A 14,298-nucleotide genomic window follows, 5' to 3' on the forward strand; every position below is an offset into this window, starting at 1 on the left:
GCCCTTCCTTTTTTCCATTTCACTTTCATACATTTCCTGATTTCTACATGTTTTCTTCCTTGCTAATGGAAAGGGAGTCTTCCTGAGGATTTGTAGCAATCTTTAGGATGAGTTTCACATGATATCATGCTCTATAGGAATTGGAAGACTCAGATTCTCCCTATGGTACTAATTACCCAGTGAGAATCCCAAGATGGGGGTCTGCCTTCCATCCAGGCAGTTTTGAGAGAAGTGCTATTAAAAAGGCTTCCAGACTGATGACCCTTTCAAAATCTTAGATATCTTCCTTTTTTTCTCATTCCAAATAAATTCCGTCCTAACCTGAGCATATACAAGTCTACACATGGAAGAGAATTATGGTCATCATCTGGTCCCATGTCCGCATGTCATCAGATGATCTCCAAGGCATCTAGAATTAAGTATGTGTGTGTATATATATATATTTGATTGAGAAGGCATAGCACCTAGAGCTGGTGTCACATTTAGAGCCTCATGTGTGGGATACGGATAACCATGACCTCACAGAGTTGTGAAGAGCAGCCCTATGAGTAAATACCTAGCACAGGATCAAGCTCACAACAAGTGCTCAAAATTGTTCTCCCCACTTCTCCCTATTGTTCCTTTTCTCAATGGCCATATCTACAAGTAGAAATTATACAACTCCATTTAATCATTCATTCTGAGATTTTATTCTTCTAATAAGAGAATTTGTACATTTGCCCAACTGTACTCCCCCTGCTCTATTTAAGTTCATATAGGCAAGCAAAGTCACCTATCTTTCCTTTTTTAATATGTATAAACAGAATTTACAACTTCACATATTTGATATCTTAGTCCATTTTATGCTGGTATAGCAGAATGCTTGAGACTTGGTAATTTATAAAGAACAAATATTTATTGGCAATACTTCTGGAGGCTAAGGAGTCTAGGGTTAAAGTGCCAACAGGTTTGGTATTGATGAAGGTCATTCTCTTCTTCCAAGATGGTCTCTTGTATCTACATCTTCCAGAGAGCAGGAAGGCTGGATGTTCACATGGTAGAAGGCAGAAGGGCCAAGAGAAAGCCCATCCCAGAAAGAATTCTTATCAAGGAATCATTTCACCTCTGAATATTCTTGCATTAACACAAGACACCTCGTATCCAAAACGTAACAAGCATAAGACAAGAAAGCATAAGAAGGCTAGATGTCACCAAGTATTAGTGGAGAAGTAAGAACATGCAATGTCATGTTCTACTGATGAATGGGCAGGTTGGTTCAGCTGTTCTGAAAATCAATCTGGCACTACTGATTTAAATAAAGTAATTTCCTATTCATGACCTAGCTATTAATTTCCATTAATTATTCCAAATATTTTCTCACTCAGGTCTATAAGGAGTCATATAAGAAATCTGTGATAGCACCAGGTGTGGTGGCACACACCTGTAATCCCAGTGGCTCAGGAGGCTGAGGCAGGAGGATCAAGAGTTCAAAGCCAGCCTCAGCAAAAGCAATGTGCTAAGCAATTCAGTGTGACCCTGTCTTTAAATAAAATACAAAATAGGGCTCAGTGGTAGAGTGCCCCTGAATCCCCAGTACAAAAAAAAAAAGTGATAGGAAAGCAGAACCGAGTCAAGTATCCACCACTGGGAGAGTGAATAGGTAAAATGTTGTAGATACATAACAAGGAATATTATAAAGCATTTAGAAGCATAGTATTTCAAGTGTATGTAGCAACATAGATGGATCTTAACTAGGAAAACATCAAAGGGGAAAAGTATCAATCTGTGATGTATCACATAATACCATGTTTAAAAATTAAAATACCTGCCACAAAAGTTATATTTTGTAAAAACACATACAAATTTTTAAACATACATTTAAAACACTTTAGAATGATTACATATGGTGCAAATGAAATTGCAGAATGCAAGTATAAAGTGATGATATAAAGGAAGAAGCAAAGCAAGATATGGTCTTAGATGGACTGCAAGATGACATGTGGGAAAGGAGGTGTCTGGAATTCATACCTCCTGCCAGCTGGTCCCAGTTTCTTTACCTGCCTCGTTTCCTGTACCTTCTATTATTACCCTCCATCTGTGGCTGGTGAATTTATCAATTTCTATCTTACAGACATAAGATGTGAGAATTTCCCTTGAAGAATCCTTTCCCAGTCTGGAGTCTCCCTAAGCCCCTGAATCCAGCAGCATATATTCAACCCTGGACTTCCTTCTTTGGAAATCTTCCTTTGGAAAGTTTTTGATCATCAAAACCAAAATGATCTCTTCCTCTAACCTTCTGCCTCCCTATAGTCTATAACTCTCTTTTGGCATTGATCATATATGGACTTGCAACATTGGTTGCCATTTTGTAAAGACATAAAACAAAAGCCAGAGCCTCAACAAGAAGACTGTTCCCCACTGGCTTCTTAACTGCTTGAACACAGGGACTTATCTTCCTCCTTTTCAAGATCCTCAGGAGGCTCTGTCACCATATTTTTCAAAGACTTAGTTAAAAAGGGCTGCCTTGACTCACCCTCATCTTTATCCCTTTATGAAAAGAAACCTCAGTATTCACTTCTCAACTAGAGGGTAATGGACTTGCTAGGAGAATTCAGTTGAAGAAGTCAGGAGCTTTTAGAAAAATAGTCTTCATACCAGTGTCACCAGTGACCTTTATAAATATTTTTGTCTATTAGACTAAAGCGATGAAGGTAACACACTCGACAAAGATAATGTCAGCAGTAATTTATATATCCTAAAATAATAATAACAAACACTGTTCAGTTCATTACAATCTATTGCTTAGGGCTCAGGTTCTCTTTAGCAATTTTGATGTGATTATCAAAAAATTGGCAGTCTTTATTTATAAAATTGAGGAGTATGGTATTAATTATCATTTGTTGATTACTCTGCTTCCAGGTATAAACACTTTAGTTCATGTTTCTCCCTGCAGTCTTGCAGATTATAGGACCCCCATTTTTTAGTTAAGGAAACAGAGGGTCAAAAGTAATTAAGTAACTTCCTTAAGATTATCAGCTAGTTAGCAATAATGCTGTTTCAAACAAACTTCATCCAACTCCAAAACTATTGTATAACTAATCCCAAACTATGACTACTTTCCACTACTGCTTCTGCCAAGTAGTTTTCTAGTGTGTTTGATTATCAAGAAAATGTCTATTTGACATTATTACTCACAATACCCATGGCATAAGAACATATGGCTTATGATTTTTATAGATCAGTAATTCTCAAATGTGTATACACTTTTAAAAACATTAATGATTGTAATTTAATTCACCAGAAGATAGAATATGGATGTTGTGTAACTTTGAAAAGCATCTAAGTAATTCCAGTATGCAGTCAGGGAAGAGAACCACTGGTATAGACTCAGAAAATATCCCCAGATAAAATTCATAAACACTATAACTTCTCTTATGGAAAGAAATCTGTGTAATACAACTAGCCTCAGCCAACTTTTTTCTAAATTGAATCTCTGTAGTAATGTGGTTTACATTTTTTACCCAATGTTTTTACTAATTTTATCTTGTGCCTCTATACTATCTTCTATCCTTTTTGAAATATAAATTACAAAGCTGTAAATAAATGCCCTGTAAGAGTTTATAAATGTACAGTGTCATATCAATGATATTTTCAGGATTTCATTGGTCAAGGTAGGCTAACTGCCATAAGAAATAGCTTTCTAGTCTCAGCAGCTTAACATGATAGAAGTTTCTCATTCTCATAATACTTCAAAAGACAACCTTCCACATGATAACTTAGGGACCCAGGTACTTCACATTCTGTGCTTTTTCAGTCTACAGCTCTGACTTATCTCTTGGATCATTTACACTGGCTGGCAGGTGGGTGAGGAATAAATCTCACCTTATGAGAAAGGATTTTGGAGATCAGTCCCGGAGAACTGCACACCCTTTCTACCTATGTAACATTGCCAAAATTTTGTGAACATGGTGGTGCACAGCTCTAGTCCCAGCAATTTAAAAGGCTGAGGTAAGAGGATCACTTGAGTTCAGGAGTTCAAGACCAGCCTGGCAAGATAATGAGAACTGTCTCAAAAAATTGTGAGAATTTGGTCCAAAATTGGCTACACTGAAAGAAAGATCAAGAAATGTAGTCCTGTATGCTTAGAAAAAAATTGAAAGCAGTTTTTGTTTGCATACAGCAGTCTCTCTACAAGGGTCTTTTAATCCTTCTAATATCTAGCTATATTTCTCCTTGATGAATTGCTGTGCAATTCAATTCAAGTTCATTTATGACCTTTAGATATTTTCCTTTTACTTGTACCCAGGTTATCTTTCCTATGTAAAAGGGGAATTAACGTACCATGTTTGAGTGCCTACTAATTTCAGGCACTACATATATATGTTACATAAGTTATCTTGTTAAATGTTGATATAATCTTGTGAGAGCTATACTATGTTTGTATTCCCATTTTACAGAGAAAGTCATTAGAATTAATGCAATTTAAATGGTTTAACCATACTTAAATACCACTATCAGAGCTGAGATTGAAGCCATTGTCTTCTACCACTTTCATTGATGAGTTTTATTTTGATCTTGAAGAGTATTATATTGAAAAGTTGTTCATGATATAATCCTACGTCATCTGATCAATTTACAAAAGATCAGTTTACGAAAGCAGACCTACCCTCTTGTCTTGCCTTCTGATGCTACATAGAGAGCCCTCTTGTCTGCAAGAGCACACAGAGTCACCTCCATTATATGCCATCAAAATATCTACTCTTTGCCAGCACATGCCATAATCCCAGTGGCTCAGGAAGCTGAATCAAGAGGATCACAAGTTCAAAGCCCTCAGCAGCATAAGTTGCAAGGCCCTAAGCAATTTAGCAAGACTTTATCTCTAATTAAAATATAAAAAGGGGTGAAGATGTGGCTCAGTGGTTAAGTGCCCTTAGTTCAATCCCAACTACAAGAAAAAAATCTATTTTTTAGTATCTTTTAACATTTGTTTGAAAACAAAAAAAAACAAAGTCTAGTTTGTAAATTGCTAGATAAAATTTTTGTTTTATCAAACAGAATGCTATAAGATTAACGGATGTTAGTTCAGAATCTCTCAAACTTTAATATACTTAAGTGAATATTATGGTCTCAGTGAGACAAGAAGTTTCTTTGTTTTCGGAAAGAAGAGATTCTATATTTCATTAGCTAGAAAGAAATTCTAGCCTGAGAAATTGTCCCCCATATCCAATCAAATTTCTCATTCCAAATTTGTTTCTATTCAATTATTAAATATCCAGACATTGAAACTAGCTTAAACATAATCTCAAGTCTGTTTTTATACTTCTTAGAAGAATGGAAGAATGGAACCCCTGTATGGAAGAGATAAGATGCCAGACATTTCTGTAAAACTTTCATTGGGTTATTCATCAAATTTTAGTAAAGGGAACACTTGGAGCCAGGCACAGAACAAGGTGTTGGGAAGAATGCAGTGATAGAGAAGTTCTCAAAAATGGAGTCTAACACAAACCCACATAAAGGCAGTTATCTCATACTAGACAAATGTGCCAAAAATATTCATTGGAGAAATGATTGTCTCTTAAACAAATGATGCTGGGAAAACTGGAAATTCATAGGTAGCAAAATGAAATTAAACCCTATCTCTCACCCTGCACAAAACTCAACTCAAAGGGGAACAAAGATTCAGGCTCTAGACCACAGACCTTACACCTAGTAAAAGAAAAAGTAGGCCCAAATCTCCACCGTGTTGGCTTAGGACATGACTTCCTTAACAAGACTTCTAAAACGCAAGAAGCAAAATCAAGAATCAATACATGGGATGGATTCAAACTAAAAAACTTCCTCTCATTAAAGAAAATAATCAATAATGTGAAGAGAGATCCTATAGAATGGGAGAAACTATTTATCACATATACCTCAGATAAAGCACTAATCTCCAGGATATATAAAGAATTTTTTTAAAAAACAAATAACCCAATCAATAAATGGATTAGGGGACTGAACAGACACTTGACAGAAGAAGAATTATAATCAATCAATAATTATATGAAAAAACTTCAACATATCTAGCAATTAGAGAAATGAAAATAAAAACTACTCAAAGAATTTACTTCACCCCCATCAAAATGGTAATTATCAAGAATACAAGCAACAATAAATGTTGATGAGGATGTGGGAAAAGATATATTCAGACATTGCTGGTAGGACTGCAAATTGGTGCAACCACTCTGGAAAGCAGTATGGAGATTACTCAGAAAACTTGGAATGAAACAACTATTTGATGCAGTTATCCCACTACTAAATTTATAACCCAAACCTTGAAATCAGCATATTACAGTGACACAGCCACATCCAAGTTTATAGTGGCTTAATTTACAATAACTAACTATGGAACCAACCTAGATGTCCTTCAACAGATGAATGGATAAAGAAAATGTGGTATATATACACACACAATTAAATATTGCTCAGCCTTAAAGATAAATGAAATTATGGAATTTGCCAATAAATGGATGAAACTGGAAACTATAATGCTAAGCAAAGTAAGCCAATCCCAAAAAACAAGACGCCAAATGTTTTCTCTGATATGTGAATGCTAATTCACAATAAGTCGGGGGTGGCTAGGGAAAAATAGAGGTACTTTGGAGTAGACAGAGATGAGTGAAGAGAGGGGAAGGGGTATGTGGGTAGAAATGATAGTAGAATGAATTGGACATTACCCTGTGTACATATATGACTGCACAACTGCTATAATTCCACATCATGTACAACCAGAAGAATAAAAAATTATACTTTATTCTATCACGCTTTCCCTTCATATTATTGATTGTTTCCTTTGCTGTGAAGAAGCTTTTTCATTTGATTCCATTCCATTTATTGATTCTTGATTTTACTGGCACAGAATTATTGAAAGCACAGAAGTACATTGCCTGAAATACCCAGTGACTGGGTGACACTCAGACATGGCACTCAGAGAGGAGGGCAGGAATGGATTTTTTTTTTCCAGTGGAAGTAGTAAGAAATCATTAAATTTACTTCTCCTGTTATTATTTTCTTTTTTACATTTCTTTTGATGGCTTATTTTTTTTCTAGAAGCAGGTTTAAAGAAAGAATTCAGAAGCATCTAGGAAGACCAATGAGTAAATTGCTGCAAACATCCTGAAAAGGAAGTTATAAAGGACTGTGGGAACAGGGAGGAGGAGAATATCGAAGGGATCTTTCAGACATATAACTGAAGACTTGATGTCTCTAAGGGATGAAGGAGAGGCAACAGCAAGAAACTTGTCACTCTCACAAACCAGGATGGAGCACCATTAACCAGCACCACCATGTTGGCAGGAAGAAGAGAATGAGATTCATTAAGATAGGATGCAGGATATAGCAAAAGACAGTACTTCAAAGGGCTCCTGAGCTTCTTGGTGTGTGATTGTGGACTTGTGCTCTATTACAATTTGTATCTGAATTGTTAATTGCGCCCTTTTCTGGTCATTGTGGTGATTAGTGATGCAGCAATATTTGGCTATAAGACTAGGACTTCGAGAACTGGCCCTAGTTCTGATCTTCCATTAGCTGAGCAACTATAAGAGATTTGTTGATTAATTTTTGCATTCCAAGATATTTATCATTAAACTATAGTTATTATAATAGACAAACTCCAAAGCTTGGTTCTAGAATCCTGACTGAGCACTGGTGCTGGTTCATATTGAAAGTTCCACAGAAAAATGAGAAGAACATTATTCAGAGAAGTATTTAAGTGGATATATAATAATTAGATAACTAGACAGATAGAGGATGGCTTCCTGGCTGGCTGGATGGATGAACAGATGGATGGAGAAAGAGAATGTGGAAGATGTGTAATGCTGAAACTAAAATTTTCATTTTCTGAACAGGACTTTCCTATATTCCAAGAATGTATCTTTTGTTTTTGGTGTTAAAATTCTCTTCCTACTGCAAAACAGTGTTAAGAGCAGATAGTAGTTGTTTTAAATGTCATGAAAAACTTTAAACTGCTGGGCGTGGTGGTGCACGCCTGTGATCTCAGTGGCTCAGGAGGCTGAAACAGGAGGATCAAGAGTTCAAAGCCAGCCCCAGCCAAAGCAAGGCATTAAGCAACTCAGTGAGACCCTGTCTCTAAATAAAATGTAAAATAGGGCTGGGGATGTGCTTAGTGGTCAAGTGCCCCTGAATTCAATCCCTAATACCCAACCCCAAATTAAAAATTTCCAGATTTCTATAATTCTCTCTCTTTTTTCCATTTAAAATTTTTTCTAATCTATAAAATTCAACAGTCTGGGAGCCACTTTCTTAGCATGTCTCCCAACTGCAGAGCTATCACCTAGCTGCACGAGCAGAGCCAGTTTTGTTTATAAACTCTGCTTCTGTACCTTGGTCTCTCCCTCCCTGCATCCAGAGAGCCAAAGGATGAGTGAAAGGTGATACCAACCCAACCCAGAAATTAGGGGATTTGCTTCTAAGGACCTTCAAAGAGAGCCCAAATTTCTTTTCTGCCTTCTTGCCTTTATTCTTTTTATTCTCCCACACAGACCAAAAAGAAAGGAAAGAAAGACAGTGGGAGTAGAGAAAATTTGTTCTCCAGATGATGTTTCTGTTCGTTCTGGGATCCTTTAAACACACAATATCCTAGCAGCCCTCCCCCAACCTCCCACTAGCACTGATCCTAAGTTTCCATCACAGGGCCATACAGCTGTTGGTCATGACAAATTCTTTCTCCCAAAGAGGAGTTTGCAGGAGGAGGGTATAAAGTTCAGCTATACTAAATCTGCCTTTGGTAACGATCAGATAACATAGATTAAGTTGATGTGTGTCAGGATCTCAGCCTAAGGGACAATTACAAGCCCCCTCCATGGAAACCTGTGAAGAAACAGCCATTTTCCCCACAGGGAAACTAAAGGTAGCATCACAGTGGGCCTAATCCTATTGTGTGCCTACTAGTCATGACAGACATAATAGTTAATAATAGCTATTATTTTCCAGGCATTTATTATGGACCCAACACCCTTAAAACAACTTCTAAAGTGGGAATGATTCCTCTCTCAATTTACAGATGACAGTGCTGAGACTTGGGGAAATTAGTTCCTTGCCCAGATGATATGATTAGTTGGTAATGGAGGTGGAATCTAAATCCAGATTCACTTAATTACTGGGCAATATGAAGTATGTCCCCAGGGTCCCAAGGTCCATGCCCATCTTCAATATAGAGAAGACAAAGACCCTGACGAGATGATGCTATTCACAATCAGACAAAGAGCTAGCCTTATAAACAATGAAAGACCAGAGGACACAAAAAGATTTGAGACATGATGCTGCAGGGGCCAAGAGTTCTCCATTACCCCAGGGAAGTCTTCTTTCAGGGCTGATGTTTGACAATCAGTTGGTATGTTTTCATGAGGAAGGTGGCCAAATCATGTTTGATAGCAAATTTTAAGGTTTCCTTTATTCACATGAGGCTGTTAGTTTTCAGTATAAAATTGAGTCATTTTTCAAGGTAAGCTTGTTTCTGAGATAGTTAATGAGGCCACCACCTCTAGCATTCAATTTTGGTGATGGAACTGAAATAGCACTACTATCAACCTCAGTGGTCAAGTCTTACCCTGCACCTTCAAAACAAAGTATAGTCAAGGGTGAGGTCCCCTTTGGAAGGGACAAATAGGACTGAAGAGGGAATGGGTAAAAAAAAAATCTGTGGTGAAAAGGATGACAGCATCCCTCTTGAGAACCCACAGCTTCTGAGTAAGGCAGGCAGCAGGTTCACATGCATCAGTATTCAGAGAGGATGAGAGAAATGAGTAAGAGCCTGGTGTATGCAGACCGTCTGACCAAAAGGCTAAGAAAATTCTAGATGGAAGTTATATTAGTAAATTTTGTAGTACTATAACAAAATACCTGAGATAATTAACTTAGAAGGAGAAAAGGATTATTTTGGCTCCTAGTTTTGAAGGTTTCAGTCCATGATTGGTTGGAACCATTGCTGTGAGCCTGTGGTGAGAAAGCATATCATGGTAGGAACACATGGTAGAGCAAAACTGCTCTCTTCTTGAGCCAAGAAGCAAAGAGAAAGAGGAAGAGGCCAGAATTCCAGAGTCTCTTTCAAGGGCATACCCTAGATGGCCTAAGAACCTCCTATTAGCACCTGCCTCCCAAATATTCTACCATTTATCAGGAGTGGCACACTAAGGACTAAGTCCTTAACATGTTGGTCTTTGGAGACATTGAACATTCAAACTCTAGTAAAGTGAAAAAAGCTAAAGGAAGATTCCCTCTGTCCACAAGGAAACCCACTATTCAGCATAATATTATACAACAATAAAATAATAATAATAAAGAGAAAGATCTGTGCCGCAGCCCAGCTGGCTGGGCAAAATAGCGGGGGGGTGGGGGGGAGGGGAGCAGTGATGAAGAACTTGTGTAGATTGATACAGCAGGAGTGGGAGCCGTTTATTGTAGGACAGGAGGGGTATATATACATTCAACACAGCTTATCTAATTAACATAAACTAGATACAGCAGTCAACCAATAAGGAATCTCCACACTTAATGCTCGCTGGCGTTACTTCACAAACCACTCCCTCTGGCAAAATGCCAGGCACCATCCAGACTTGTTTACAGACTCTAACATTTGCCAGGTGCCATCCTGACTTGTTTACAGACCTTAACAGATCTGAGTATGTTTAAATACCAAGGGGGTAAAGAGGGACATATTAAAAATACAGATGAGACAAGACACACTTGGTAATGTAGGGATTTTAAGAAGGTAGATGGGATTGGGATGGAGAGGCATAAATGGAGAGGTGGACTGTAGCAGAAGTAAAGACAGGGAATAATGTGGGCCCAACTGAACATGGGTTTTATATTTGCTGATGGGAAACTGAGGGGTGCTTGGTTAGTGTCTTTCTCTATGAAGGAGCTGAGAGCACTTGTTAAGGCATAAGATTTGAAGGGTCAGTAACATCCTATTATAATATTATATATCACATTTTCTTAATCCAATTCATCTGTTGAAGGACATTTAGGTTGTCTATAGTTTAGCTATTGTGAGTTGAGCTGCTACAAATATTGATGTGACTGTGTCACTGTAGTATGCTATTGTGTGGCATGTAGGTCCTTTGAGTATAAACCTAGGAGTGGGATAAACTGGGTCAAATGGTGGTTCTACTCCAAGTTTCCTAAGGAATCTCCATACTGCTTTCCAGAGTGGTTGCACCAATTTGCAGTCCCACCAGCAATGTATAAGTGTACCTTTTTTCCCCACATCCTCATCAATATTTACTGTTGGTTGTATTCTTGATAATTGCCATTCTGACTGGAGTGAGATAGACTCTCAGTGTAGTTTTAATTTGCATTTATCTAATACCTAGTGATGTTGAACATTTTTTTTCATATTTTTTGGACCATTCATATTTCTTTTTCTGTCACGTGTCTGTTCACGCCCTTTGCCTATTTGTTGATTGGGTTATTTGGGATTTTTTGGTGTTAAGTCTTTTGAGTTATTTGTATATCCTGAGGTGTAGGTGGTAAAGATTTTTCTCGCATTCTGTAGGCTCTCTGTTCATGTTCTTGACTGTTTCTTTTGCTATGGCAAAACTTTTTAGTTTAATACCATCCCATTCATCGATTCTTGATTTTACAACGGGAGCATATCATGCCAAGTGAAATAAGTCAATTCAAAAATACCAATGGCCGAATGTTCTCTCAGATATGTGGATGCTAACATACAACAAGGGAGGGTGGGGAAGGGAAGAACAGAAGTCCATTGGATTATACAAGAGGGAACGAAGGGAAGGGAGAGGGGAGGGGAATAGGAAGAACAGTAGAATTAATCGGACATAACTCTCCTATCCTTGTATTTGAATATACAACCAGGGTAACTCAACATCATGTATGACCACCAGAATAGAATTCTAATTAGAATAAGTTATAATTGATATGTATGCCAAAAGATACTCTATTTTCATGTATATCTAAAAAGAACAAATAAAATAAATAAAAATATAAAAGAAAAAAAGTTCTGAAGCATGTGTAGAGAGTTTGAAATCACCACCAGAGAGGGCAGGAGAGTACCATGACATAAGTCATATGGCAGTGGGGTGGTGTGTGAAGCAGTGCCAAGGCCCTGACTAAATCAGTGATGGAGACAGTGGGGTCTGCAGCTCAGCAACTTGATATCCTCTGGCAGACTTCCACCATGGGGGCTAGGAGAATAGGAAAGGAAGATCGAAGTTTTCCCAGGTAGAGGGGTGAGATGGTCAACATGAGGGATTCGAAATTAGGGGGAGGAATGAGGCCAAAGGGCATCCTTTGTTAGGAGAACATAGTCCTATAACCTCTTGGGATTTTGCACATTCTGTTAGAATATTATGCTCTGTCATGGAGACCCAGTGCCTTTTAACTAATCCTAAACCTGCCCCAAAAGAATCTCTTCTACTCTTTCCCCATTTCCTGGTTGGCCTGTCCCTATTTGAATTCACAGTGTTTTCAACCATGCCTTTCTCCAGGAATAGCCAATAAGATAATGTTACCTTGGCCTTTACCTGGAGTCTTGGGAGTAGAACACAATCAGTGTGATGTGGAGTAAGTTGAGTTTGGAATTCTGGAAATTTCTACAATTCTCCAGAAGGACTCTAGTATAGGGACTGTGGAATATGTATGTAGTGTGCATTATTGTTGGGTTTGAAAGTTTGTTTTCATAGAAGGAATGTGGATTTACATTTTAATTTCTTTAGTTAGGAATATGTGAATTGTGTACAATTTATTAAATTGGGGTTTTTAGAACTCTTTATATAGAGTTTAAAAAGAGTAAAATTGCCTCTTTACCCAATTCTTCTCTCTTGTCAATAACTAACTGCAAATAACATTTGTTATCTAGATGCCCAGACCTTATTCTGTGTATTTACAACTTTTTGTATGTATGTATGAATTTATCCTTCAACATTTAGACTTTCATAAATGATGACAGATAGCATCTATTTTTCTGTAATCACTTTTTCCCTTATCAAGATACATTGTTTCTTCATGACAAGGAATATCAATTTCTTTTTTAAAAGTATTGTGAAATATGAAAAATATAGAGAAAATAGACTCTAATATAAAAATAACTGTACCTACTACCTAGATTCATATTATTATTGATATTCTCTACATTTATCATATTATTTTAAGAAATAAAATTTATAAATAAAAGTAACTTGTTCTTTTTGGCCAATCAATCAATCAATCCTGTTTCCTTTCCTAATTTCCTAGAAGAAGCCACAGTTTTGAGAAGTTCTTGGGCATAATTTTTAAAATTTTTTTTTATTAGTGGATACAGTTCTATATGATATGTGGGTTCATTTTGACATAATTATATAAGCATGAAATACAATCTGCTCCAATTTGGTTCCCAGTACTTCCCCTTTCCGTCCACTTCTCCTTCTCCGATTCCCTTTCCTCTATTCTACTCATCTGTCTCTTATTTATTTATAGTTTATTTTAATTAGTGCATTATAGATGTGCATAAAGGTGAAATTCCCTGTGGTATATTCATGTCTGTAGAAACTATAGTTTGATCAGCTTATAATTGTTATGTGAGATTTTTTTAACAATGTAGAAATGTTCCCCAAAACTTCTGTTTTGGGGGGTGGCAAAAGGGGATTCTAATATACTTAGAAATATTTTATGAATTTGCTTGTGAGTATTGCAAGCATCAGTTCCTAACTGTAATAGAGAAGTATCAGTTGATCCAGGTTAACATATCACTTATAATCAACACTTTTTTTTCCTTTCCTGCAATTTTTGTATATTAAGCCAGGCCTTCAAAATAAGGTGATCATTTGAGGGAGGCCAAACGGGGATCCCTTCCCCAAGGGGCTCACTCTTTTTTACTATGAGGTCTGAGATTTATTCCTTGGTGCCAAAGGCCTTTTGTTCATTGACAAGAAATTTACTTTTAAAATACCAGTTCCCTTGGAAAGGGTGACTAAATTACTTTAAGTTTTAACCTGCTGACAAGCTGAGAATGCATTGGAGACATAGCTTTTGTTTTTCCTCTTTTTGGTTATGGGATTTTTCTTCCTTTTTATTTTTTTTTAAATTTTTTTGTTCTAATTAGTAGTACATCAGAGTAGAATGCACTATGACACATCATACATAAATGGAGTATAATTTCTCATTCCTCCAGTTGTACATGATGTAGAATCCCACCTGTCATATAGTCATAAATGTACATAGGGTGATAATGTCTGCTTCATTCTACTGTCCTTCATACTCCCATAACTCCTCTCCTCCCTTCACTCCCCTCTACCTAAAGTATATGATAATTTCATTCTT

Source organism: Ictidomys tridecemlineatus, chromosome 4 (assembly GCF_052094955.1).
Source record: "Ictidomys tridecemlineatus isolate mIctTri1 chromosome 4, mIctTri1.hap1, whole genome shotgun sequence".
In the NCBI taxonomy this organism is placed as follows: Eukaryota; Metazoa; Chordata; class Mammalia; order Rodentia; family Sciuridae; genus Ictidomys; species Ictidomys tridecemlineatus.